This window comes from Aquarana catesbeiana, linkage group LG02 (assembly GCF_042186555.1).
Source record: "Aquarana catesbeiana isolate 2022-GZ linkage group LG02, ASM4218655v1, whole genome shotgun sequence".
NCBI lineage: Eukaryota > Metazoa > Chordata > Amphibia > Anura > Ranidae > Aquarana > Aquarana catesbeiana.
The window spans coordinates 789,394,266-789,421,570 of record NC_133325.1 but is presented as its reverse complement, the minus strand read 5'-3'; the positions used below and the strand labels follow the sequence as shown (position 1 = coordinate 789,421,570).

The 27,305-nt window shown below is 44.7% G+C and overlaps 1 long non-coding RNA gene across 1 annotated transcript; it reads right to left on the bottom strand.

The window, feature by feature from the left end:
- Positions 1–16,453: 16,453 nt before the first annotated feature.
- LOC141130136 (uncharacterized) lies at positions 16,454–26,062 on the bottom strand. Its single transcript, XR_012242004.1, has 2 exons — positions 25,867–26,062; positions 16,454–16,580 (listed from the first exon to the last, which is right to left on the bottom strand). It is a non-coding gene; the product is annotated as an uncharacterized lncRNA (long non-coding RNA).
- Between the last annotated feature and the right edge of the window lie 1,243 nt (positions 26,063–27,305).

Below are 27,305 nucleotides of genomic sequence, written 5' to 3'. Positions count from 1 at the left end.
TTTACCCTGTGGATCCACTCCTCCCGGCCAGGAACTTGTGCTCGCTTCCAATAAATTGGGAGTAAGCGCTTTGCTGCATTCAATAAATGAGGCAATGCGCTTTTCTCGTTTTGGCTGATCGGTATTGGAGGGATATGCAAGAGAAAATGAGTCGGGGATAGAGGAATAACCAGGCCTAAGATATCTTTCATTTAAATCTTTTACTTACTTATTTAAATCTTGAATCAAGTTGAGAGGTCAAATCGATTCAAAATTTAAGCAAATCGATTTTTTTAGGATTTTTTTTTACCGCGCCGGTCGTGAGGAGCTGCAGGCAGGAGTTTTTAGGCGAGGCTGCGGCTTCGGCCTAGTCTGCGGCTTCAGCCTAGTCCACTAGGCCGGAAGCCGCGGCCTCGCCTAAAAACTGCCTGCAGCTCCCCAGGACCGGCGCTGACACTGACACTGCGCCGGTCCTGAGGAGCTGCGTGCATGAAATTTTCGGTGAGGCCGCAGCCTCGGCCTAGTCCGCAGCCTCGGCCTAGTCCGCAGCTTCAGCCTAGTCCGCGAGGCTGGACGCCGCGGACTAGGCTGAAGCCGCGGCCTTGCCTAGAAAATCATGCCCACAGCTCCTCACGACCGGCACGGTGTCCAAAAAAAACCAAAAAGCCGTTCAAAAGGTGTGAGAGAGGAAATATCCCTTATAGAGAGGCCATGGAACTCAAAGAAATGGTGAAGTTGCTTGTACCTCCAGAAATCCAGCTAGACCAACTCTTATGCAGGGCTTTTTTTTTAGCAGGAACACGGGGGAATGCAGTTCAAGCACCTCCAGAAATGAATGTATGTAATGGCAAGGAGTGCTCGGGTGTGCTGGAGGGTCTATTGATGCTGGCTGCTAGGGGATCCATTGTTGCTGGAGGGGAACTATTATTGCAAAGGAATGGGGTCTATTGTTGCTGGGGAGTTCTTCTGTTGCTCGTGGGAGTCCACTGATTGTGGAAACTGGACCTCATGCAACTTGGATTTTGTGCCTCTCCACTCTTCCTCCAGACTCTGAGACCTTGATTTCCAAATTTAATGCAACATTTTCCACAATCCGTGATGGTTTGGGGAGTCATGTCATCTGCTGGTGTTGTTAGATTTATTAGGCGTATCAGCGCATAGTGGTCATGCGGATACAAATTGGGTTACAGGTGCCACGTCTTATCCTAATAGGTTAGAGAACATGGAAAAAATGTGGGCTCAAGACTTTTTAGGCACAGTGATTACTAGGTATATGTTTAAAATTCTAGTTTATTTAGAAAATATTAAAAAAGAGCATAAAACAAAGAAACAATTAGAATTCAATTCATAATTATACAGTTTACAAATTATGCACTCCATACATAGCTAGCTAAATAGTTAAATCAAGTAATTAGAGCAGTGTTTGGGGTCAAAAATCTTGATCAGTATAGTTACATTGCGTTGAACCAGAAGCTATGCAGTGGTGATAATCAAATTCTGTATGAGCTCGACATGTTGCACGCCACAGGCGCTTCTTCAGGAGCACAGAATTGAATACTGTAATGAATGATACATTTGCGGTAAATAATTCATCATGGTGTAATACAATTAAATGAAATTAGATAAACAAGCCATGTAATGAGATAACGAAAGAGGCTGTCCCTAAAACCCAAGGAGATGTGTCTAATCTACAGGGTCCCGGCGATAAACAGGCAATGTGGGGATGCATGTAACATAATTAAAAATGGTAATGACAGGGTGGGCTAAAATAGATATGGGATATGGACTGCATAATAGGTAAGAGTGAAGTGGGAAGGGAAGAAGGGGGAGGAAGGGGAGAAAGGGGGGGAAAAGAAAAAAGAAAAAAAAACGGACGGCGCCGGAGATTGAGGCATGCGCAGTACGCGTCGGCGGCCGGCCTGAATGACGTCACGTCGGCTACGCCGATTGGTGACTACAGGCGGGGCGGATGTACAAGAGACGCTTCCTGCGTCTCCCCTTGTACAATCCACATTACCAGCCGCTCTCTATGAGACGGCTGTGTGAATCTATGAGGTCTAAACCCCCCCCTTTTTATCTACTATACCTAACTGCTAATCCAGGTAAGCTCTGATCCATAACTGCCTATTAGATACCGCTTTTAAATACTGATAGATACTCTATACTTATGGTTTTTTGTCTTTCCCTATGGGTTTATCTTGATGACAGCCTCAGCAGAATTGGGGATCAGGAACAGTAACTTCTTAAGTAATAAATTCCACACGAATCTCGGTGTATGCCATCACTTATCCCTGACATCAGATCCCCTTCCATCGAACTAAAACTGATGCCCATTGAGAGCTACCAATATATGCTAACGAGGTTGTTTCTACTATACATAGCTACTTTGCCTATAAGGGTAAGTCCAATTTGTACCTTAAATCTGATTACCTTTTTAAACACGAAATATTAGAGGACACCCCAATATGCTATCTGTTACTTTTAACATGTTTATCAAATAATTCCATAACTTGATTAAATTGATTTAACTTAAGGACTGAAACCTGCACGTAGCACTTTCCCTCTGTACCTTTTTCCCCCCTCTCCCCCCCCTCCCTTTCCCCCCTCCCCCCTCGCCCCCTCTTCTCCCCTACCCCTCCCCCCTCCTTTTCCCCCCTCTCCCTCGCTTTCCGCACTCCCCCCCTTCCCCCCCCCCCCCTTTTTTTTTTCTTTTCCCCACCTTTCTCCCCTTCCTCCCCCTTCTTCCCTTCCCACTTCACTCTTACCTATTATGCAGTCCATATCCCATATCTGTTTTAGCCCACCCTGTCATTACCATTTTTAATTATGTTACATGCGTCCCCACATTGTCTGTTTATCGCCGGGACCCTGTAGATTAGACACATCTCCTTGGGTTTTAGGGACAGCCTCTTTCGTTATCTCATTACATGGCTTGTTTATCTAATTTCATTTAATTGTATTACACCATGATGAATTATTTACCGCAAATGTATTGTTCATTACAGTATTCAATTCTGTGCTCCTGAAGAAGCGCCTGTGGCGCGCAACATGTCGAGCTCATACAGAATTTGATTATCACCACTGCATAGCCTTTGGTTCAACGCAATGTAACTATACTGATCAAGATTTTTGACCCCAAACACTGCTCTAATTACTTGATTTAACTATTTAGCTAGCTATGTATGGAGTGCATAATTTGTAAACTGTATAATTATGAATTGAATTCTACTTGTTTCTTTGTTTTATGCTCTTTTTTAATATTTTCTAAATAAACTAGATTTTTAAACATATACCTAGTAATCACTGTGCCTAAAAAGTCTTGAGCCCACATTTTTTCCATGTTCTCTAATCTGCTGGTGTTGGTTCACTGTGTTTTAAGTCCAAAGTCAGCGTAGCCCTCGACCAGGAAATTCTAGAGCACTTCATGCTTCCCTCTGTTGACCAGCTTTATGGAGATGTTGATTTCATTTTCCAACAGGACTCGGCACCTGCAAACACTGCCAAACGTACCAATACCTGGTTTAGTGATCATGGTATCACTGTGCTTGATTGGCCAGCAAACTCGCCTGACCTAAACCCCATAGAGAATCTGTGAGGTATTGTCAAGAGGAAGACGAGAGACACCAGACCCAACAATGTAGATGAGCTGAAGGCCGCTATCAGTGCAATGTGGGCTTTCGTAACAACTCAGCAGTGCCATATTTTTTCAGTAAGCCAACATTTCTGTATTAAAAATCCTTTTATTGGTCTTATGCAATATTCTAATTTTCTGAGATATTGAATTTTGGGTTTTCACTCACTGTAAGCCAAAACCATCAAAATTAAAAGAAAGAAATGCTTGAAATGTATCACTCTGTCTGTGTAACCCATCTATATATAATATATAAGCACCTGTAGTTCCCCATTGTTGGTGTCAGTGACAGGAATTATGCCCCACTGTTGGTGTCAGTGACAGGAATGGTGCCCCAAGCGCCAGATAAAGACAAGCAAAGACCCGCATCCGGCCCCAGGACCACAGATTGGAGACCGTTGTTTTGGACAATTATTGAGTTGGTTTTAAAGGGATAGCACACCAATTGTGCACAAGTATTTATTGATCTTCTATCTGCTGTTCTATTCTATTTATTTCACATTGAGCGCAAAAATGTATTTTTGTTTAACAAATATATACTGTGTATGAAAGAGAGTTGTTTTGCTCAATGTGGTCAAGGGGTTCTGTTTTTGATTTCACTGACTGCATTGTGGGTTTTTTTTTCCATTAGATAACCTTTAAGTCTTAAAGGTTATGTGTAGAGGCTTTGTACAGATGTTCGGCTATCAGGAAACCAGCAAGAGGTTACTTGTAATATGCTGAGACCAGATATGCGGGCTACGTACAGCAAGAAACCACAAATTAAGTGTAATTAAGTGAGGACTACACATTTTATTAGTAAATATGCAAAAATATAGATAACAAACACATATACCAAAACCAATAACCACACAGTAAACATGCAAGCAAGTGGAACAAGTATCTACCTGCAAGCTAACTATATACAAAGGATCTACAGGGAAACAAACAGGGGGATGTATGGCAAAGCAACATCAGCCAAAGGGCCCAGGATGGCAGAGGAAATAGCAGGTCAAAGCAGATCAGGGCAGGTACAAGAGGTGCAGGTCAGGCAGGAACAGGTGCACAGGTACAGTGCTAAGGAGTGTTGGGAAGGTACATAAACGGGGGTACCAAATAATCTCCCAGGAGCCAGCCTCAGGTGGTGGTTAATTAAACACAGTTGGCCACTGGGCAACACACACTGGTGGACACTGGGATTGCACCATTCCTGTTTATGAACTACAGTGCCACCAGCAGGTGCTCTAGGTGTGGGGTATATTCCTGTTCCCGATAGTGCCCCCTAACCCCTGTTAAAGTGGATGTAAACCCAATGTCATTCTTTCTAAACTACTGCCATATGAGTTATCTATAAGGATATACATGCCTCCTGCATGTATCTTTACCTGTCAAATGTCTCCCCTCTGTCTGTTATTAGACCCGAAAAACTGCATATTCTGTGGGCGGGTCTGTTGTCTGGAGCTCGGTGGGTGGAGTCGTGATGTCAGTAAACTCCCCGCCCACCTCTACACTCCCCTTGTCAATATGCATTTTCTCCTGTGTAGTTCTTACACTGAACTTCTGCTGAACTTCTGCTATGATCTCTAACATCCAGTGAAAAGACAGGAAAGTAACCACATGACTTCAGCATGCCAAATCATGCTGAGGTGTGGAACAGCCAATCCTTGCAGAGCTGCTGAAGAAAGGAGTGGGGGAGAGAATTAAAAAATAATGCATGTCTTAGGCTAGTGCACGAGATATGTAAATCACCTGTCACTCACAGCAAGGGGGAGGATTTGACAAAGTTTTTCTCAGTTTGTCAAGAATTGTCTCACTGAACAATAAAAGAGGATTGCTCAGAGCTGGATTAACTCTGCGTGGCAAGACTGGGCTCAAATGATAGGAAATCTTATACTCTACAGTATGATATATATATATATATATATATATATTTATTTAAAAAAATTCGGGTTTACATCCACTTTAAGGTGCGCCTCAGGACACTCCAACTGACCCTGACTGGTGGAGTTTAAATATCTTAAATGTCCTTTGTTTATGGTGACAATGAGAGTCCAAGCCTATAAGGCAAAAGAGACACTGTAAATTCCATCTGCCTTAAACCTTCTTTCTTTTCTTGCTTTAATTAAAAAAAAATTAATTGAATGTGTATAGTGTGTAAAATGTAGGACCCCAAAGAGAAGAAGAAGACTAGGAGAAGATGGCAGCATCATAGATGGAGAAAAAAGGGGGAGAATGGACCTTACATCATTGAAAAAGGGTACACAAAAAATTCTGCCATGCAAGTATGCTGTATATATTACAACTGGTAGGGTCACATGTGCTTAGAGCTCTATTTAATAGAAATCTGTGTGGTGATACATTAGTTAGGAATTATCAGAGAGGCTCTCAGCCTAAACTGTCAATGCCGCGTACACACGAGCGGACTTTTCGACGGACTGAACTCCGAAGGACTTTTCGACGGAGTTCCAATGGATTTCCAATGAAACGGACTTGCCTACACACGATCACACCAAAGTCTGACTGATTTGAACGTGATGTCATACGACCGGACTAGAATAAGGAAGTTCATAGCCAGTAGCCAAAAGCTGCCCTAGCATCGTTTTTGGTCCGTCGGACTAGCATACAGATGAACGGATTTTTCGATAAGACTCATGTCCGTCGGAAAGATTTGAAACATGTTCTATTTCTGAAGTCTGTCAGATTTTTCGACAGAAAAGGTCTGATGAAGCCCACACATGATCGATTTGTCTGACGGATTTCTTCCGTCGGACCTTTGCTGTTGAAAAGTCCAGTCGTGGGCTCTTTCATTAGGTTGGGAGTTAGCTGTCCATGGAGACAACATTATAAGAAATTTCTTATGTTTATCCATGGAAATAGCCATTCGTTTTTCATGGATCATTGTGCATTTAGTTGCGTTGAAACCTCCTAATAACTCAATGTGGGTGATTTCCATGATTGGGCTTTGGTACCACAGAATTTAAATCCAGTCATTTTTGCTTTGTTACGTTGGTTATCTTGTATTAGCTAGTTTAAAAGGTCCTCAATAGGATATTTGCATTAATTAAAATTTACAACTGTGCGTACCAGTGAATAAAATCTATCCCAGAGCCTCAGAGCTTTGGGGGATGACCACCAGATATGTAGAAAAGTGCTCTCTTGTCCACAGCCTTGAAATAAGAGGAGTGAATAATCAGGGACATATTTGGAAATATTATTGAAATAAAACTTAGAAAATAGAATTTATCACCATGGCATATGAGCAGATTAGTACCTGTTCAAGATCCTTTGGTTGGGCAGGACACTACTCCTAATGCTGACTGTGAAGATACGGACGATCCACTACTCAAACCACCCCCTCTGTTCCGGCATAGGTCTCTGTTAGCTCTCGCAAGGACCCCCGAGATCTCCACTCACCGCTCACTCTATAGCTGCCTGACTGTGTTTACACGCTGTTCAGCATGCATAGGAGAAACACGGACCCAGGATGCAAATGCCCCCCCACCTTTTAAGACCATAACCCAGCCAAAAACAGCTGTACCTAAGGACTTGGATGAGACTGATCCTGGATATACAGACAAGTGGTGAGACCTTTCCAATATCTACGTGGAGCTATCCAAATAACCAGGGGCGGACTGACCATTTGGGCACTCGGGCACTGCCTGAGGGCCCCAACCCACTAAGGGGCCCCATCAGGGTTGCCAGCCTCAATAAAACCAGGGACAGTATGTAAAAATCTGTGTTTTTAAAAAAAACCCAAGATTATAGCTGCCCCACCTCTCCAGTACCTTTTCAGTGTGTGTATGTGTATTCTGTGTGTGTATACTGTGTGTGTATATTGTGTGTCTGTGTGTGTATACTGTATGTGTGTGTGTGTGTGTACTGTGTGGCTGCATAATCTATTGCCTGGGGGCCCCATAATCTCCTATTGCCTGGGGGCCCCATAGTCTCCTATTGCCCGGGGGCCCCATGAGTTGTCAGTATGCCCCTGCAAATAACTTATTATGCCCACACCTGTCCTATAGGATCTATTAGCCAGTCCATAGCTGCTAGTGCTAACTGGGCAATTTAAGTCTGTTACTGTAGGGGGATGCATTTATGTTAACCTACTGTCAAAACCAAAGTGGACAACGCTACTAGGGGTATTACTTGATATCTCAAGTGGACTTTATTAACCATTTACCTACCGGACGGATGTCCTGAAGGTCTGATTTCATATCTATTAGCAATCTGCTAGAACCACTAAATGGACTTCTCTGCTCCCCTTAAATTTCTTTCCACTTTGTGCTTGGAATAGGACGTAACACCAGGGCCAGACTGGCCTACCGGGATACCTGGACATTTTCCGGTAGGCTGCCTGCCCTGGGGCCGCTTTGAACTACGCTGTGGCTGCAGCATAGCTCTAAGCAGAGTCCCGCTGTGTCACGGAGCTCAGTGTGAAAGGTTCAGTGGTGCTGTGACAAAAGTCCCGCCCTCCTCCTAGACCAGCTCGTGTGATAGACGCAGTGTTCTGTCTCTCACACGAGCTGGTCTAGGAGGAGGGCAGGACTTTTGTCACAGTGCCACTGAACCTTTCACACTGAGCTCCATGGCACAGCGTGAGATGCGCGCTGTGCCTGTACGTAATCCACTGGCACTAACTGGTGAGGCGGCAATGATTGGCACGGTAAGACAGCAATGATGGGCACAGTAAGGCTATATTGATTGGCACAGTGAGGCAGAAATGATTGGCACAGTGAGATGGCAATGATTGGCACAGTGAGGTAGCAATGATTGGCATGGTAAGGCGGCAATGATGGGCACAGTAAGGCTACAATGATTGGCACTGTGAGGCGGCAATGATTGGCATGGTGAGGCGGCAATGATGGGCACGGTGAGGCAGCAATGATTGGCACGGTGAGGCGGCAATGAGGGGCACAGTAAGGCTGCAATGATAGGCACGGTGATGTGGCAATTGTAACTAAACCCCGAGTATGAAAGGGGTTAAAGTCGTTTAGGACATTCCATACCCAAACACAAAGGCAGCTACCGAACACTTCCATCAGCCGAACCAGGAACCCATACAAATAATTCTTCCCCAAGTACCAGACAAGATGCTCTGTCTTGAGGTTCAAGCAGGAATGAATCTTTATTCAAAAACATGTTATACAGATCCCACTTCAAACCCCCCCCCTCCACCCTTGGAAAATAGGGCGGGTTAAACTGTCCAATGAAAATGGACACACAGGTCAGGTGTGTTTAACGTCTCATCAGTACACAGTCTTATCAGCAGGGAGCGCTGTTGGAGGAATCCCCCCTCCCTCCATAGAGATACACATCCTGTGATATCCAAGGCAGACAGACACAATAGAAAATTGGCATACAGCCCCACCCCAAACTAGCACAGCAAATAGTACACAACAGCATGAGGCAACACATAATATATACACACAACATTGTGAAGCAGTCACTATTTATAATATGGCACATACGGGTTTCCCAGAGTTTTGTGTTTTGGGGGCACATTGACTTGATTCCAAAGTAACATTACTTCCAGGGTCCTCAGGCATACAGCTCACAATGAGCACCGTTCCCCCAAATGCCAGGGCCCATAATCGGTAGGCAAGAGGCTTGCATTCAGTCCCCTCCAAAAGCCTCTGTGCCGGCTAGGTCTGTCACATTTCCTTTTTAGCAGGAGACTAACACAGGAGGAGACCCCAGACAGGTTGACTCCGAAGTTAGTCAGTAGTTCCAGTCCTCTAATGCTGGTATCCACACAGTACCCCAAACAAATTGTTCCAGAGTATTACTCACCCAGCCAACCTCTGCCTCTCTCAGAGAACATGCCCGCCGCTGGGAAGAGGCCTGGACTGGCCCTTCTCCCTGGAGTCCTTTCAGCCACTGGAGAGAAGACAGGGTGACTGAGCTCACTCCATCATGCTGTTGGGGATCTGGGCTGACTGCCCAGCATCCATGGGGTATACAGGTGGGGACTGAAGCCCCATCCACCCTTACAGGAAATTCGTCCTCTGTTAGTTGAGGGCAGAGGCCAGCAGCACTCTGCCCTGTTGACAGCCCTTCTGTTGGAAACCCCACACCATCTGCTCCGGCTAACTATTGGGGAGGGAGGCCGACTGCCCCGGCTCCCTGGAACTCTGTAGTTGTTGCTGGTGCTGGGCAGAGGTTGGTAGCACTCTGCCCGGTTGCCAGCGCTTCAGCCGGGTTGGTGTCATCATTCTGGGGCGCCGTCTGCTTTTGGAACTCTCTTTCACTGGTATTATCTCCCAGGTGCACAAACCCTTGTTGGGGAGGGAAAGTGGCTGCTTCTCCTCCCTGCATCTCTGAAATCCACTGGGAAGTGATTGCCACCTTCTCACCATGAGCCTCCGAAACTGCCACAGGTGTGGGGCAGAGGTCTTGGAAAACTGTGTCCGGTGACCAGCGCCTCAGCTGAGGAAGTTCTTGCAACTCCACAGATACTGCTGTTAGTGCTGGGCCGAGCACACTGAAGTTTGGCCCTGATACCAGCTCTTCTTCTGGAGGCTCATCAGGTTGTTCTTTCTCAGCAGAAAAGTCTATCAAATCCCCTGTCTCTGCAACTGGTGTCTGGGGATAGAAGTTCACAATCTCATGTCCATGGAACCCAAAAGATGCTGGGCAGAGGTTAGCAGAACTCTGCCCTGTTGTCAGCACTTCAGCTTTGGGGATGGCAATCTCCAGATTTTCCACTGCCGATTCTTCAACCAGGATTTCGGAGTTGTCAACTGGTATTTCCTGATAGTCCCAGGCAAAGGGAGCCCCACCCTGCTGCTGAGCAGAGTCTAGCAGCTGTCTGTAGGCGAACTCTAGCTCCCATTCCTGAATGGCCAGAAACTCCAAATCTTCCCGTGCCCAGTGCCCCTCAGAGACATTCAGTCTTTGCTCTCTGTAATCCATTATTTCCTCCAAACGCCACTCCCAATCACTCCCAAAGTCAGGGTCCCTGGACAGCCTCCAATACAACAATCCCAGGCCATCATAGTCAAAGCCTTCTGTGGGGCTGTCATCCGCTGACCACGGACACTCTTGGGCTACATACCACCGGAGAGCTCTGTAGCTCTCGTCCAACCGCATCTCTGCCCGGATCAGCCTGCTTAACTCAGCTGTCCACTCCTGCTTTGGTTGTTCCCCCAACAACAGCATTCGTACTTCATACTGCGACCAGTACCTTACATGGATGGAGGGGAGAACATTTCCCTGGTGTTGCTACTCGAGAGCTAGCGCTTTCTTCCAGAGTTTGCAGCGGATAGAATCAGACCATCCCAGCAGGACCTGCTCTGATACTGGTCCTCTATGCTGTATCTGAATCTCTCGCAACCTCCTTCTGAATTTCTCTTCCATGGTGGCTGCTATCTGTACCTCTCCTCTCCTTTCAGGTGCTGTTGTGACTTCTGCTAATGCAGCATCTCTTTGCTGTAGCCAATTTGCATCCACAGCTGCTATAACTAGGTCAATAATTTCTGCTGTAGGGTTAGGACCATAATGTGCCAGTCTTATTTTAACAGCCCGATCAAACCATGCCTCTTCAGGTATCCTGTCTGTTATGCTGGGCCTTTTGGTTATGTTGGGTCTTTCGGCTCTATCCATTTTGACTAGTTCTGCGATATTGTCCCTCTTCTTGTTGTTGGCCGGTTGGCCCCAGTTCTCCAGTAAGTCCTTGAGGGAAGAGAGCTTTAGCTGTTCATACTGTGCTTCCATTGTCCTGTGTCCTCTTGTAGCTGTCCTTCTGGGCTGTGGGAATGATCCCGCTGCTTGCCACCAGTTGTAACGACACCCGAGTATGAAAGGGGTTAAAGTCGTTTAGGACATTCCATACCCAAACACAAAGGCAGCTACCGAACACTTCCATCAGCCGAACCAGGAACCCATACAAATAATTCTCCCCCAAGTACGAGACAAGATGCTCTGTCTTGAGGTTCAAGCAGGAATGAAACTTTATTCAAACACATGTTATACAGATCCCACTTCAAAACACTTACCCCCCACCCTTGGAAAACAGGGCAGGTTAAACTGTCCAATGACAAGGAGGCAGCAATGATGGGCACAGTAAACCTGCAATGATGGGCATGGTGAGGCGGCAATGATGGGCACAGTAAGGCTGCAATGATGGGCACAGTGATGCGGCAATGATGGGGGCAGTGATGCTACATTGATTGGCACGGTGAGGCGGCAATGACTGGCACAGTAAGGTGGCAATTATGGGCAATGTAAGGCTGCAATGATGGGCACGGTGAGGCTACCTTGATTGGCACAGTAAGGTGGCATTGATTGGCACGGTGAGGCGGCAATGATGGGCACAGTGAGGCATCAATGATTGGCACAGTAAGGTGGCAATGATGAGCACAGTGAGGCGGCATTGATGGGCACAGTGAGGCTGCATGGATGGGCACAGTGAGGCTGCATTGACGGGCACAGTAAGGCTGCAATGATGGGCACAGTGAGGTTGCATTGATAGGCAGTGGTGAGGCTGCATCTCTTGTACCATGTCTGCATTCTCTTACCATCTTAATATCATGTCCAAAGTCTCTAATCATCTCCTGTACCATGCCCACAGCCTATGACCATCTCCTGTACTATGCCCGCAGCCTCTAACCATCTCTTGCATCATGTCCGCAACCTCTGACCTTCTCTTGTCTTATATCATGTCTGCAGTCTCTGAGGGAGCCTGGAGAGGAGTCAAGAATGGGAGCACTGCCGAGATGGGGGTCATGGGAGAAGTCAGACATGTGTGGACTGTGGAGAGGAGACTATAGTATAAAACCAGAGCCACCGAGCTGGAGCCAACTGACTGAGCTCTGCATAGTGCACCTGAGAGGAGGTCAGTGACAGCGCCGCCAGGCCAGTCTGAGGGGCGGGGGGGTCACTGATGTAAGGGGGGAGTGAATACAGTAATGTAAAGGGGCACTGATATAAAGGTTTCCCCCTTATATCAGTACACCCCCTTACCTTAGTGTGTTCTTTCTGAGAGAAGGTGGCCTCTGGTCACCAGAGGCCCCCCACCCACCCACCCACATTCCCAGAATCCCAGTTGACCCCCTTGATGATTCCTCCACCTTTACTACGTTTAACTGAAATTTTCTGTTTTATATATATATATATATATATATATATATATATATATATATATATATATATATATATATATATATAAAGACCTATGTGCTTTCATATCTGTCTTATCTATATATATAATATGCTCTTCAAATGTACTTTAAAATGTATGGTTTTCCCTTTTATGAACAAGAAAATAATGACGCTATGTTGTTGGGCTGGTACAATAATGCTATGGGGCTGGTATGAAATTATTTCCAGGGCTGGTTTTTATTCCTAGTCTGGCCCTGCGTAACTGTGTGTGGTGGCAACCTGTAGCTTTAGACAATTGTCTAATTTTATATGAATGTGGGGGAGGTTGGTTATTTTAATTAATTAATTAATTATGTCATTATGTGGAAATTTTTCAATAAAGTAAATTTATATTTTTGAATACTGATAGTTCCTCTCTGAAGAATTATTTTTGGGGAACCTCCTTTCGTCCCTCCCCTTTTTCTTGTATCCTAATTGTCTTACTTGGGACAATGCATCTAGCCCCACCACACAGCCACAAACATTATTATTATTATTATTTTTATACGAGATTTATATAGCGCCAACAGTTTACGCAGCGCTTTACAATGTATAAGGGGGACAACACAATTACAGTACAGTTCAATACAAAAGGTACAGGAGGGCCCGGCTCGTAGAGCTTACATTCTAAAGGGAGGGGGTGGTGGTACAAAAGGAAATAGCTGCAAAGAATGATTTGGGGGGTGGCTCAGGGACAGTTAGGTGGGTGTGGGATAGGCTTCCCTGCATAAATGAGTTTTCAGGGATCTCCTAAAGGTGGACAGGGTAGGGGCTGATCGGACATACTGGGGCAGGGAATTCCAGAGGATGGGAGAGGCTCTGGAGAAGTCCTGAAGGCGAGCATGGGAGGAGGTAACAAGGGAGCTAGAGAGCAGGAGGTCCTGGGAGGAGCGGAGGGGGCGATTTGGGCGATATCTGCAGAAGAGGTTGGTGATGTAGCTGGGGGCAATGTTGTGAATGGCCTTGTATGTTATGGTTAGCATTTTGAATTTTACACGGTGGGGTAGGGGAAGCCAGTGAAGGGATTGGCAGAGAGGAGCAGCAGTCATGGATCAAACATCTGGAATCCCGGACAACAATCCCCACTCTCATGAGCTACAAAGAGGAACTCGGCAAAGTTCAAAACTTTACAGAGGGGGGAAAATGTATAACTGTTGCATACTTAATATTGACATTTTAAGAAAGGTTATGGCATTTCTTATTTAGGAACTTTAAGAGATACTAAGTGGAGTTGGAGCTGGAGGTTTGTGAGATTACCGACCAGACCTTTTCTGCCATTCTTTGTTTAGAAGTTTAAATCGGTATTATTTGCTAGAAATTTGCTCAGGGGTTTTGCAAATGCAATTTTTTAAAAAAAAAATACACTTTAATAAATTAAAAAAAAACACAATATTTACCTCATATTTTTTTGTATAATGTGAAAGATGATGTTACACCACATAAATAGATACCTAACATGTCATGCTTTAAAATTGTACATGCTCGTGGAATGGCAACAAACTACGGTACTTAAAAATCTCCTTTAAACACCTTTGCAGGCTACCTGTTTAGAGCTACAGAGAAGGTCTAATGCTAGAATTATTGCTCTTGCTCTAACGTTCGCGGTGATACCTCACAACATGTGTGGTTCAAATACCGTTTACAAATGCATGCAAGACTTACGTATGCATTTGCTTCTGTGCGCGAGCATAGAGGGACTTTTTGGGGTCAAAAAGACCCCAAATGTCTTCTTTACCCTTAAAAGCCCAAATAATTTATTTATATATATATATATATATATATATATATATATTTTTTTTTTTTTTTTTTTTTTTTTTTTTAAGTATAATGAGGCATGTAGGGCTCATGATCTCATCTCCTGGATGGCCCCTGTAAGATGTACCGATTACCATTGATAGCAACCCTGCAGGCTTACGTTCTGCTCTCTGATTCTTGGTCTCCATCGGCTCTCCCTCCCCCCCCGCACCGGGTGCATCGTAGCGCCACGCCGACTGGTCCGGGCGCATGCACTGTCCCCAGTGCACACCGAAGGTGATGTCGGGTGGCTTGTGAGCTGCCATCCGGTGCGTGGGAGGTTGGATGTTCCTCGGTCATCGGTACATTTAACAGGAGCTATCCAGGAGATGAGATCATAAGCCCTACATGTCTCATTTGTACTTTCAAAATGTGAGTGTGATTTATGGAAAACCTTTTCTTAATTGTTTATTAATCAGTATTATACTAGGGTGGCCGTATGCTCTTTTCCTTTCTTTGATTGTATTGATAAATAATGTCATTGCAAACCAGTGTTGCCAACCGTCAGTTTTTTTACTGGCAGCAAGTAAAAAAAACGGGCACTTTTCTCCTTTCAGTAAATGCCAGTAAGAGGAAAAGGTTGCCAGTAAAAAATATGGCTGTGAAGCGTGGCTCGGAACTGTGCATGCGCAACATGGATCCGGAGCTGTCTGAGACCATCCAAATGCCTGCTACAGTGTGATCGGGTGGTACTGATGGGGGGGGGGGGGGGCGGTCTGGCGGAGGCGTTGCCTGAGCGTGCCATGTGATGTCATGGTGCAAGGGAGCCAAGCAGAGTTGCCAGCAGAGTTGCCAGGGCCTCATGTGCGGGTCTGCGGGAGGGGGGCAAAGCAAGCTGGGAGTGGGACTGTCAGTTCTGTTTGGACTGGAGGGGACTGAAGGGACTACCCGGCATGGAGAGAGACTGTCACTGTGACTCTGGAGGGGACATGTCCAGGGGCGGACTGACCATTCGGGCCCTCGGGCAGTGCCCGAGGGCCCCATGCCACTAAGGGGCCCCATCAGGGTTGCCAGCCTCAATAAAACCAGGGACAGTATGTAAAAATCTGTGTTTTTTAAAAAATCCCAAGATTATAGCTGCCCCACCTCTCCAGTACAGTTCAGTGTGTGTATGTGTATTCTGTGTGTGTATACTGTGTGTGTATATTGTGTGTCTGTGTGTGTATACTGTATGTGTGTGTGTGTGTGTGTGTGTGTACTGTGTGGCCCCATAATCTATTGCCTGGAGGCCCCATAATCTCCTATTGCCTGGGGGCCCCATAATCTCCTATTGCCTTGGGGCCCCATAATCTTCTCCTATTGCCCAGGGGCCCCATAATCTCCTGTTGCCCGGGGGCCCCATGAGTTGTCAGTCCGCCCTGGAGGTGTCAGTGATCTGTGCTGCTGCACACTGCTGTCAGTGTCACTGTGAGAGTCAATTTCATGTGTGTGTGTGTGTGTGTGTGTGTGTGCCGCCCATTCTAATTTCCTGCCCCCTTAGTCCTGTCCCTGAGATACTTACTAAATTGAAAATAAAATAAGAAATATGTTTTTTGCCTTAATCTCTACCTTAAATCCCATCGCTAATTGCATATTGTACTTATTTGTAGCCTAAATACTGAAATTCGCACTTAAACTGTAATTTTGTAACTTTTGGAAAGGCCAGTAAAAACCTGGCTGTGCCAGTAAATTTTGGGTGTTGTGTCAGTAAATTTCAATCTGGTAGCTTGGCAACACAGTCGCAAACACGTCATGCGATTTGCCGTGATTCAGAACGTCCAGGTGTGAATGGAGCCTAAAAGTATCAAATACTGAAGATTGCAAAATTGATTTTCCGGCCCGGATATTCTCTTCTGTAATCACCATTGTTACAAATTGGATCCATAATATTTATTATTTGCTCTCAAGTTTTTCTATTTTTTACCAACATTAAAGTCACTGTGTAATAATCAATGAAGGGTGCAGATTTATTCTATGAATGTAAAAAATAACAAAACAGCCAAACTGATGATGAAGAAAAACACAGTAGAGATTTTCCATCGCCAGCAGCTCCAAGTGTTAGGAATGATGGAAGGCTTTTCTGAAAAAAACGAAAAAGAGCGAAACAAGTCAGGAAATGATTTGTAGGTAAAGAAAATCTTAAAACACTGACTATTATCCACTGTAATGCAGATAAGCCGTGTACATAGTAATAAACATGCTTCTTTTTTTTCCTTGTTCTAAAGTGGTTGTAAACCTCAATCCTGTACTTGTACCTATAGACGGGCATGTACTGGCAATCAGGACTAGCGGGAGTTTCCTGGTGGGCCGATGGCTCAGTGGCGCTCGCTGTTTACCCTTTTTTGACGCCTATTAGAGCCTATGGCTTTAATCAGGTGCTTCAAAAAAATACCCCGCCGCTGTAATCTAGGCGTCCAACGCCCGAAAAGGGGCCGGACACATGAATAGGGGGTGTCAGCAGCGGCCATAGATAGATTCATGCAATTAATGAATCTGTCTATTGGTGATAGAGGGGTGGCAGGAGAGAGGGGGCAGCGCCTGTGCACCCTTATGGATACAGACCCATTAGCGGTGCCCACCAAGATGCCCACAAGTGCCCACTTGGAATGCCAATCACTGCCCATCAGTAATGCCTGTCAGTGCCTCCTCATCAGTGCTGCCTATCAGTGCCATCTATCAGTGCCCATCAGTGCACATCATTACCCATCAGTGCCGCCTATCAGTGCCCATCATTACCCATCAGTGCCACCTATCAGTGCCCATCAGTGTACATCATTACCCATCAGTGCCGCCTATCAGTGCACATCATTACCCATCAGTGCCGCCTATCAGTGCCCATCAGTGCCCATCATTACCCATCAGTGCCACCTATCAGTGCCCATCAGTGCACATCATTACCTATCAGTGCCACCTATCAGTGCCCATCAGTGCACATCATTACCTATCAGTGCCGCCTATCAGTGCCCATCAGTGCACATCATTACCCATCAGTGCCGCCTATCAGTGCCCATCATTGCACATCATTACCCATCAGTGCCGCCTATCAGTGCCCATCAGTTCACATCATTACCCATCAGTGCCGCCTATCAGTGCCCATCAGTTCACATCATTACCCATCAGTGCCGCCTATCAGTGCCCATCAGTGCAGCATATTAGTGCTTCCTCATCAGTGCCCGTCAGTGAAGGAGAAAACATACTTATTTGCAAAATTTTATAAAAGAAAATGAGAAAAACATTTCCAGGTGGATAAATACCGGATTGTGTTTCTGTACCTTTAAAGAAGAACTCTAGCCAAAAATAACAAGATTAATATAAAGTTAAATAAATCTGATTTTTTTTTAACCTAGAGCTCTTTCCTGTAGTACTTCTTTTCCACCACAAGATGCATGCAGTCTGATGGCTAGCATCATTCAACACACTTTCTCTGAGCCCAGATCACCCTGGACCTACCCCAGCCTGTGACAGGACTGTGAAAGAAGAAGCAGCAGACTGATGAGCTCATCTCTCTCTCCTCCTATAAGCACGCTCCTTGTCATTACATGAACTGATTGGTTCTGCTGTTTTTTACTCTCAACAGGAAGCTGATACCAGATTCTAGTTATATAGGGTGGATTTTTTGTGGGTGTTATAGTTCTATAATAATATGTTTGTTGTTTGGATCTATTTTAGATATAGTTAATTTAGATACATAATAAAAACAAAATGTTTGTTGTTTGGATCTATTTTAGATACAGTATAGTTAATTTAGATACAATGTTGCGTGTGTATTTGGTCTGTTTATCCACTTCCCCCCTGGAAGATTTTACCCCCTTCCTGACCAGAGCACTTTTTGCGATTCGGCACTGCGTCGCTTTAACTGACAATTGCGCGGTCGTGCGATGTTACACCCAAACAAAATTGACGTCCTTTTTTTCCCACAAATAGAGCTTTTTTTTGGTGGTATTTGATCACCTCTGCGGTTTTTATCGTTTCCCGCTATAAACAAAAAAAGAACAAGTTTGAAAAAAAAGTAATATTTTTTACTTTTTGCTATAGTAAATATCCCCCAAAAATATATAAAAAAAACACATTTTTTTCCTCAGTTTAGGCCGATATGTATTCTTCTACATATTTTTGGTAAAAAAATCGCAATAAGCGTATATTGATTGGTTTGCGCAAAAGTTATAGCGTCTACAAAATAGGGGGTAGTTTTAATGGCATTTTTAGTATTATTTTTTTTACTAGTAATGGCGGCGATCTGCAATTTTTTATTGGGACTGCGACATTATGGAGGACACATCGGACACTTTTGGCACTATTTTGGGACCATAAAAATGCTATAAAAATGCACTGATTACTGTGTAAATGATACTGGCAGGGAAGGGGTTAAACACTAGGGGGCGATCAAGGGGTTAAGTGTGTCCTAGGGAGTGATTCTAACCGTGGGGGGATGGGCTACCACTGACATGACAGCGATCACTGCTCCCGAGTGTCATGTCTCTAGGCAGAACAGGGAAATGCCTTGGCGCACATCGAGTCCGTGGGTCCCGCGGGCACGGTCACATTGTACGCGCCCGCTAGCCCCGCCAATTAAAGGGGACATACAGGTACGCCCATTTGTCCACCGCTGCCATTGTGCCGACATATATCGGTGTGCAGCGGTCAGAAAGTGGTTAAGCACTTGTTACCCCAACATTTCCTATTCTCGATATGTGGCTTCTGTACCATGTACTTGTATAAGAAAGTCTCCTGTTCTCTTTGTATTGCTTCATTTATGTAAAATCTCTGGTGTTCCTGCCAGTCCCCTTGCTTTCCTTTTAAAAACTGACCACACTAAGCAGGAGAGCACACCGTGGTCAGTTATCTAGCTATGCTGGGAACTTGGTGTGCTCTCCTCCAATGATCAGACTTGTCCTGACACGCCCCCCACTGCACAGCCATTAACTGGGAGGCTCAGTGTGCTGCTGCTTCTCCTCCCCCATCTCTTATGTAGCTGAGAACAGAGGGAATGTGATCACTTATAAAAAAGGGAATAAAAGGTGTTTATAATGGGTTTTTTTTTGTATCTATACAAAAATGTTTTTTTTTATTTCTTATTTTAAACTGAATGGGTTGTTTTACAAAGTGATCGCTTACATTCACTTTAAGTTTTAAAATATACACATTTGTGTAGTTTGAGATCAGTTTTGAGCTGTTATTTAAATGCATCGTTCCCTCACTGGCCGGATACCATTGGCTCCCGTTGCTGTCAATCAAATCCTGTGAGGGGGGGAGCAGGAGGTGGACGCACATAGCCATAGGGAGCCAGCAGGTGCGCCCCCCACATAGGAAGTGGCTTTCTATGCTGGCGCACTAAGAAGGGGAAGAATCTAGAGTACCGATGGGGGACCCGAGAAGAGGAGGTTTGAGCTGCTCTGTGCGCTACCATTGCACAAATCAGGTAAGTATATAAAAAGATTTAAGCTTTACAATCACTTTAAGGTCACATGTACACTGGATGTATAGCCCCTGTGCATCCAAGCCCAACACCTGGGTGGGCTTTTTTTCTCAGAGAATAGGTACAGGAACGCCTCCCTTCTGAGTCACCCCTTGACTCTGCCCCCTACCCACCCACGAGCACCGTTCTTTTTAGGGAATACAGAACCAAGTAACATTTTGTGGTGCTAAGTATTTTCTATGGAATTGGTAATGATAACATGAAAGGCAGTAAAATAGATGCAGCAACAATGGACACCCCAGTAAAAATAGATCCACCCCAGTAACAGTGGACTCCCAACAGCCAGCATCAATAGACCCTCCAGCAGCCAGCAACCTTAGACCTCTCTCTCAACAGTACACCCCTCCCAGCAATGAAACCCTGCACAAGACCCAGCCCCCAGCAAGAAAAATTCCTGCTGAGCCACAGAAGACCTCCCCAGAAACAATAGATCCCCCTGCAAAAATAGATCCCTCTAAGCAACAATAGATTCCCCAGCAGCCAACTTCAATAGACCTTCCAGCAGCCAGCAACAAAAAAACCCTCCCACCACAGTAGATCCGTCCCAGCAACGATTAACCCCCCTGGCAACATAAGACCCACCCCCCCAGCAACAACAGATCTCCCACAAGCAACAATAGAACCCCCACAAGCAACAGAAGAAGACCTCCACAGCAACAATAGATCCCCTTGCTCTGCAAAAATAGATTCCCTCCAGAAAAAATAGATCTCCCAGCAGCCAGCATCAATAGACCCTATAGCACACCCCAGCACCCTTTGCCATTACATTCAGTTCTGGAGGTGCCGGAAATGCGTTCCCCTGCATTCCTGCTGAAAAAAAAGCCCTGATCACAGCCAATAAGGAAGGGGGGGGGCTGAGTCCCATTCTGTGCGTCCATTGACACACAGAGGGGCTCGGGAGTGCATGAATACCATAGCATAAGGGGGGGGGGGGGGCGCTCAGAAGGGGGGAGGAGCCAGGGACCAGAGAATCAGAGAAGAAGAGGATCTAGGCTGCTCCCTGCACAACCATTGCACAGAGCGGGTAAGTATAACATGTTTTTTTTAACCTTTAATTTTCTTTCAGTAACACTTTAAAGAGCAACCTCACTCTTGTTGAGTAAAAAAAATCCCCTCTGGGTGACCTATGTACATTGCAGAGATTTCAATAAACTTTGTATCAGATTCCTACCTTTTGTTGCATTTGGTAAACTGTGTCCTTTGGCAAGGGGTTCCTGAATGGGAGGGTCTGGTTTATTATAATCCCCTGCTGCACTCTCTGTATTCTAATGATAAAAATTGCAGGGTCTGCATCCCTTTAGAAGTATTTAACCCTTGGAGGCAGGGCCGTCTTTAATATTGATTGGACCCCGGGCAAAACTTTTCTTGGGGCCCCCCTCCATGCAGTTTTGCTCTCCACCTGCTCTAAGACATACAATAAATAGCAGCTAGACTCAAAATCAGTTTACTGAATAAGATCAGGCAGCTATTGAGATTGGTTGCCAGAGGTTATAGTGTATCATTACCGCTCACTGACTGGTTGCTAGAGGGTACAACACATGATTTCTGCTTGTTGATTGGTTTCTAGAGATTACTGTGGATATGACTTCAGGGGGGCATGATATACATATCAATGCCGCTGGCCGCCCCTATTAACATATGAATGCTGTCACTATTTACATATGAATTTACATGTAAACACAGGGTCTGCAGGTGAGTCATCTGTACACAACAATAGGGCAGAGCTGGGCAGCATTAGTACCAGCACTTCACACTGAGATATTGGGACACAGCACAGGACTAAAACCCTTAAGGGACAAGGGAATTTAAACCAGGATAGTTGGCAAGTTTGAGGCAGCTGCTTTGGGCCCCACAACAATGACAGGGCCCAGGGCAGCTGCCCCTTTTGCCCTGCCTTAAAAACGGCCCTGCTTGGAGGGTATCTCACCAAAACTGAGATTCCTATTGGCGGGGGGGGGGGGACAAAATCGGACTTGTATCTTAGTGCAGACCTCTGGGAAAATCAGCAAGCCAATCACACAAGCAGGAGATGACATTTCTGAGGGCGTTCTGTATATATAACAGTGTACAGAACGCTTCTAGGTTGCCGTGTTGCACTGAATTTACAGAGAAATGACAGTATCAGCCGATTCAAATGAAAAGTCTTAATAACATTGAAATGAGACATGTGCATGACGAAAAAATGTGTTTGGTTTCATTTCGTTCTTCGTTAATCTAGTTATTTTGTTTAGTTAAAATTCGGTTGATTCGTTCAAGTCGTTTTCAGAATTTGGAATTCTTATTCTGAATTTTTAAATTTTCGAATCGGTTGAAACGAAAATGTTATATTGTTCGAATGCAGCAAAGTAAACAAACAAAAGAAAAATCTTCATCAAATTATTACAGTGACTGACCGGCTCCTGTACATACACGTCGGCACTTGATGGATATCTCGGTAACGGCAGCAGCTGCTGCCACAAGCGAGATATCCATCTCTTCAGGAGCCGGTCGTGTTTACGATAATGGTGGTCTCTGCAGCGGAATCGCCGCAAGATCACCGTTATCGGCGTCGGGAGAGGTGCCACCCCCTTCTGCTGCTCTCCCGTGCCCTCCGCCGCTTACAGCGATCGGGACCTGTCCATGGCCGGGTATGGAGACGAGTGAGGGGAAGATGGCCCCCACCCGTCTCCATACCATAGCAGGGCGGAAGCCACGTCATAAAGTCACTTCCGCCCATACGTCTTAAAGGACCATTTTTTCAAAGTTATTTTTTCAAATGACAATTTTTTTTTTTATTGCATTTTAGTCCAAATATGAGATCTGAGGACTTTTTAAAGAGAATCTGTCATGCTTTTTTCTATTACAAGGGATGTTTTTTTTTTGTTTTTTTTTAAACAGTGAAAAAATAAATAAAATCAAGTAAAATAAATAAGAAAAAAAATTAAAAATTTATAGCGCCCTGTCCCGACGAGACCATGTGCAGAAGCGAACGCATATGTGAGTAGCGGCCGCATATGAAAGCGGTGGTCAAACCACACATGTGAGGTATCGCCACAATCGTTAGAGCGAGAGGAATAATTCTAGCCCCAGACCTCCTCTGTACCTCAAAACATACAACCTGTAGGATTTTTTAAACGTCGCCTATGGAGATTTTTAAGGGTAAAAGTTTGCCGCCATTCCACGAGCAGGCGCAATTTTGAAGCGTGACATGTTGGGTATCAATTTACTTGGCGTAACATTATCTTTCACAATATAAAGAAAAAATTGGGCTAACTTTACTGTTGTCTTATTTTTTTATTCAAAAAGTGAATTTTTTCCAAAAAAAGTGCGCTTGTAAGACCGCTGCGCAAATACGGTGTGAAAAAAAGTATTGTAATGACCGCCATTTTATTCTCTAGTGTGTTAGAAAAAATATATATATATAATGTTTGGGGGTTCTAAGTAATTTTCTAGCAAAAAAAACTGTTTTAAACTTGTAAACACCAAAATCTCAAAATGAGGCTGGTCCTTAAGTGGTTAACCACTTGACCACTGGGCACTTAAAGTGAAGTTCCACCCACTTTTACAACTCTTCAGTATCCCTCACTAAACTGTGCACTGTAAACAAATTGGATATTTTTTTTTTTTTCTCAGCACCTACTGTATATCTGCTGTATTCATTTTTCACTTCCTCCTCCCTGGCCCATCGCATCATTTCCTGTTTGCAATGCCTTCTGGGAAGGGGCGGCAACTTCCTCTGAAACTGCCGTTGCTATGGAAACCTGACCTGAAACCTATTACACTGCTTGTGCTGCACTGAGCATGTGCGAGATCTGCAAGGATGAGATCCAGGAAGAAATACAGTCTGGCTTCAGATGCCCACACTTAAGATGGCCACGGCCTGCTGTAAGTTTATAAAAAAACAACTACTGCTATAAACTGATTAAACAGACCTTAGTTTACAGACTAACTTTACTAGAATACATTAAGCTTGTGTATTATAGGGGTATTTTTATTTAAAAATTATAATTTCGGCCGGAACACCCCTTTAAACCCCCTTCCTAACCAGACCAATTTTCAGCTTTCGGTGCTCTCACACTTTGAATGACAATTACTCAGTCATGCAACACTGTACCCATATGAAATTTTTGTCCTTTTTTTCACACAAATAGAGCTTTCTTTTAGTGGTGTTTAATCACTGCTGGGTTTTTTATTTTTTGTGCTATAAATCAAAAAAGACTGAAAATTTGAATAAAAAAAAAATTCTTTGTTTCTGTTAAAATTTATTGCAGAGTATTGGCAGAGTTTTGCAGAGTATTGGCAGAGTATTGGCGAGTATTTGTAGAGATTTGCAGAGTATTGGCAGCGTATTGGCGAGTATTGGCAGAGTTTTGCAGAGTTTTGCAGAGTATTGGCAGAGTATTGCACAGTATTGGCAGAGTATTGCACAGTGTTGGCAGAGTATTGCACAGTGTTGCGGAGTATTGCACAATGTTGCAGAGTATTGCACAATGTTGCAGAGTATTGCACAGTGTTGCGGAGTATTGCACAATGTTGCAGAGTATTGCACAGTGTTTCAGAGTATTGACAGAGTATTGGCAAAGTGTTGCAGAGTATTGCACAGTGTTGCAGAGTATTGGCAGAGTATTGCACAGTATTCTCCCTCTCCTCTCACACTGTACCCATCGGTACAGAGAGGGGAGGGAGGAACTGGCGTCATGACGTGACGCTGGTTTGTTTACAAGTGATCGCTCCATCATTTGACGGAACGATTACGTGGTAAACAGCCGCGATTAGCGGTTATTTGCAGTGATCCGTGATGCGCCGGGTCCGGTCATGGATGTTCCCGGGTGCGCGCCCCAGGGGGCGCGCAGGAGCAACATTCTGGAATGACGTCCCACGGACGTGCACCTAGAATAAGCCGACCTCGCTGTAGCCGTCTTTCGGCTATGGCCCGGTCGGCAAGTGGTTAAAGTGGTTCTAAACCCTTGCAGATGACTTTTTTGCTACAGGTAAGCCTATAATAAGACTTACCTGTAGCTACCCCGGATATCTCCTAAACCTGCACAGTTTAGGAGATATCCCCTGTATTTGCATGTGCCGACATCATCGCCACATGCGCACTGACACAAACTGAAGCAACGGCACGTAGGTGGCGTTGCTTCAGTGAGTGTGCCCTTACCGCACACGCATGCGCGGTAACGGCATGCACGGGAGTGACGTCATCACGGCTCCGGCCAATCACAGCACCAGAGCCGCGATACGTGGAAGTAACCCCCGGGAGTGATATCACCGGCCGGTGCTGTGTACGGGCACCGCAGCGTGGGATTCGATCTCAGGTGAGTATTACATAATGAGCTAGTATGCTATGCATACTAGCTTATTATGCCTTTGCCTTGCAGGTGTTAGTTTTTTTTTTTAAAGTTTACAACCACTTTAAATCACCTTTGGCTTAACAAAAATAGCAATTATTTCAAAATGGTACTCTTATAACACGCACAGTCTTTGATTTCAGCGATATGTGTAGTGAGAATTCGACTGGAGTTCAATGTAAAATTCGATTTGAATTTCAGCCTGAATTCGTAAAATTCGGACGAATTTTGTTACGTTATTTGGAGCGTTCGGTAAAATTTGTTTATATTGTAATTTGGGTATTGGGAAATATCCGAATCTCTGAATAATGAAAAATTTGTCTGAATATTAATTCGGAACGAAACAAACCGCACATGTCTAATTGAAATACAACAATATTGTATTATAATGTGTAGCGATTGTGTATGCTATTTTTTTTTATTTGTATTGCTATATTTGTTTCCATGAAAATGGTCTTACCCTTTAATAAAGTGAATGAGCAAGTGCTGGTGTTATCTGTAATAAATATAATGATAAATAATCACTGTATTCAGTTGGATACAATAAACTCTACACTTACCAGATACATGAAAATATAAAGTCTTCTCACAGTGTCCGGTGCTTGTTGATAAATCACAGGTGTAATTCCCGGAGTCGCTGGGCTGAGCGTCCATTATCCGGAGGTTGGTCGGATCCTGGAAGGAGAATCTGGGCTCTGAGAAGTTGGAGATCGTCTGATTCGGTTTTAGTGTTGTAACGAAGTGCAGAATGTGAGAATTGTTGGTTTTCTTCCATGAAATCTGAGTTATTTTGCCTGTGGTCTTTGATTTATTACATTCTTCCAGGCAGTTCATGGTCATCGTGTCACCCGCAGAATATTCCACAACATTGGCGGGTGACACCAAATCTGGAATAAGAGAGAGAGCGCCCATGTCAGTGTCAGAACCCAGAGGGGGCTTCACATTCCTATTTCTTATAATATATAGAAGATAAATACAGAATAATGGATACCTGGAGCCAGGAACAGGTACAGACAGATCATGGTGAAAGGTAGGGGACTACGGGTCATCGTAGCCATCATTACACAGAACTAGTCACCTATGTATGATGTATGGCAGATAATCTTCTGTGCCATCCCGAGTATTTCTCTGTAGATTCTACACTCAGACTACAGAGGATGTGATGGTCACCCTGCTCAGACCACATCCCGTATAAGAGTGAATATTGTTTTTCATCTGCATATTGAGCAGTCTGTTATGAATTTATTTGAAGCACAAAAACCTTTAAAGTGTAAGTTAATATTTTAAGAAAAAAAGGTGAATTTAAACCCTACACCCTCCCCCATTCCTCCAGTCCCCGCTGTACTTACCCCCATGGGTGATTCAGGTTTACCGTCCTTGCAGTCAGGTACAGCAGTCTTGGTGTTTGAAAACTCTTCTTCCTTTTCTTAGGGATGCAACCAGGACAGATCACAGTAGTTCTAAATGGTCAGCACTAGCATTTGACTGTGCTGACCAATCAGAACAACTTTGATCCATCCTGGCTTACCTACGGAGAGAAGCGGAAAAACAGCACAGTTTTGAACCTCTGGGACTCCTGCACTCGGCTGCTTGTATGGTGAAAAGTTCTGTATATACTTTCTGCGATCAGGAAACCTTGAAGAGGTTCCTTCACCTCAAACTCACTCATCCATGTCTTTATGGGCCTTGCTTTGTGCACTGGTGCGCAGTCATGTTGGAACAGGAAGGGGCCATCCCCAAACTGTTCCCACAAAGTTGGGACCATGAAATTGTCCAAAATGCCTTGGTATGCTGACGCCTTAAGAGTTCCCTTCACTGGAACTAAGGGGCCGAGCCCAACCCCTGAAAAACAACCCCACACCATAATCCCCCCTCCACCAAATGATTTGGACCAGTGCACAAAGCAAGGTCCATAAAGACATGGAGGAGCAAGTTTGGGGTAGAGGAACTTGACTTTCCTGCACAGAACCCTGACCTCAACTCGATAGAACACCTTTGG